We start from the raw sequence: 2,490 nt of genomic DNA, 5'->3' as shown, positions 1-2,490 counted from the left end.
TATCGTTTCCCAAGGTAGAGTATGGTGATCAACCAGCTCCCTTGGCATCTTACAGCAGAGAACACAGAAGATCTTTTAAGAGGTCCATCTTCATTTACAGTGAGTTATAGCTACCCGATAAAGTTAAAGCCAGGATTAGCCACACAGCCACTTGTCCCTCTGCTTCATCAAATCCTGCAGTCAAATCTAATTAAATTGTTTCATCTGGATTTACTAGTAGGGAAATTGTCTAACAAATCAAATCTTCAGGAGAATAAGACAGACCGTTGAAGCTTGAGTATCATGAACTCAACAATACTGTATTCTTGAATACCTACTCTAAATACGTCTTCAGAGAATTGTAAAGTTAAAGGGGTTGTCCCGCGCCGAAATGTTTTTTTTTTTTTCAACCCCCCCCCCCGTTCGGCGCGAGACAACCCCGATGCAGGGGTTAAAAAAGAACACCGGAGAGTGCTTACCTGAATCCCCGCGCTCCGGTGACTTCTTACTTACCTGCTGAAGATGGCCGCCGGGATCCTCTCCCTCGGTGGACCGCAGGGCTTCTGTGCGGTCCATTGCCGATTCCAGCCTCCTGATTGGCTGGAATCGGCACGTGACGGGGCGGAGCTACACGGAGCCGGCATCCTGCACGAGCGGCCCCATTAAGAAAGGAAGAAGACCCGGACTGCGCAAGCGCGGCTAATTTGGCCATTAGACGGCGAAAATTACTCGGCTCCATGGAAACGAGGACGCTAGCAACGGAGCAGGTAAGTGAAAAGCTTCTTATAACTTCTGTATGGCTCATAATTAATGCACAATGTACATTACAAAGTGCATTAATATGGCCATACAGAAGTGTATAGACCCACTTGCTGCCGCGGGACAACCCCTTTAACCCGTTGTTGCAAAATACCAAAGTTAGTAAATCTGCTCACTCTCAGATTACTAAACTAAACTGGACTTGTCTCCGTTATTTCCATGCCATCATCCAGAGTGTCCAACTAGAGTGTGGCGTCACCGTGACAAAGTTTAGCCCTCCGGCCATACCTGCTGTAAGTTCATTTGGGGCGTTACACATTGATGTAGATTTTGACTAGAAATCAGCTGTGTATCCACAACTGATATCATACTGTGCTGCGCTCCCCCTCACCTCCTCTGTAGGCTTCCCGCTGTCAGCGTTCCCCAGCTTCCGGTTCCCAGTAGCCTGGTCAGGTCATGTTGGTCAGGTGAGGCCACAACAGGCCGCTGGGAACCAGAAGCTGGTGAGCGCTGACAGCAGAAAGGCTTTGAAGAATGTTAGGGGGAGCGCCACATACAGTAGTATGAAATCAGCTGCAGGTACGCAACTGATTTCCAGTCAAAATACGCTCTAATGGTATTCCAGTGCTCCAGCTAGGAATCAACCACAGGACATTCTTCCCTGTCTGTTTTGAAGAATGGTCCTGTCCTTTTTATAACAACAGAGGTAAAATCATACGGTGTGATAAGCCCCGCCTCCTGACGTCTTGGCACTTTGCAATAAACAAGTGGGTTTTGACTTGCAGTTTGGGCACTTGGTCTCTAAAAAGGTTCACCATCACTGGTCTAGTCTAAGTTTAGACCATCTATTAACTGGCTTAGTTAATGCCAAATTACTCCAAAATTTTGGTGCAATTTAGATCATGTCCCTTTTTTGGAAAAGTCGAAAAAAAGGTTCAAAAGTGTCTAAAAATATATGATAAATGTGGCACAACTATGTAACCATGCATAATTAGAAAATAAGCCCTAGTGTGGTTAGCCCCTTAAATGTGTTTCTGGCTAATTTTTATAGATGACCTATCTTCAGGTCATCAAGTTGATCAGCTGTGGTCCGCCATGCAGAAATGTGGCACATCAAACTGCACATTTGGGGCAGAAATCATAGTCTCGCGAAGGCTGACAGATCCTGGGGGCAAATAAAGGATTTTTAGCAGGGGTTTCTGAGTGAATTCGCACCCCTTCTGCTACAAGGGGAGCTGATGTTAGCTTTATACTATGTTTGAGTTCATATATAAGTATTAACTTTTCTTAATGCACTTTTTTTTGGCATACTGGGAAGTAAAAATAATAAGTAAACCATATTTTACGGGATGATACGAATATGTCAGTGCTAGATAAATTTAGGGTTTAATATGTCTGTACAATATAAACATGTTTTGGGTGAAAAAAGGCATTTTTGTGTCATTGCCTTATGAGAGGCATAATGGTTTTATTTTTCTGTCAGTGTAGCTGTATGAAGCAGCTTTTTGATGGATATTTTGAGGTTTTTATTGGTACTATTTTGGAGTAAATATAATTTATTGATTAATTTTTATAATATTTTGGGGGGAGAATGCAAAAAAACACTACAGTTCCACTGTTGTGTTTTGCAGGTTTTCTTTTTTCTGTGTGGTAAAAATTACTTTATTCAATACAACATTACGATTGTGATGCTGCCACATTTGTGTTTTTTCATGCTCTCTAAAAAAAAAAAATGTAAAAAAATGTTTAAGG

The sequence above is a fragment of the Eleutherodactylus coqui genome, chromosome 1 (assembly GCF_035609145.1).
Source record: "Eleutherodactylus coqui strain aEleCoq1 chromosome 1, aEleCoq1.hap1, whole genome shotgun sequence".
NCBI lineage: Eukaryota > Metazoa > Chordata > Amphibia > Anura > Eleutherodactylidae > Eleutherodactylus > Eleutherodactylus coqui.
Note: the sequence above shows the minus strand (reverse complement) of the source record.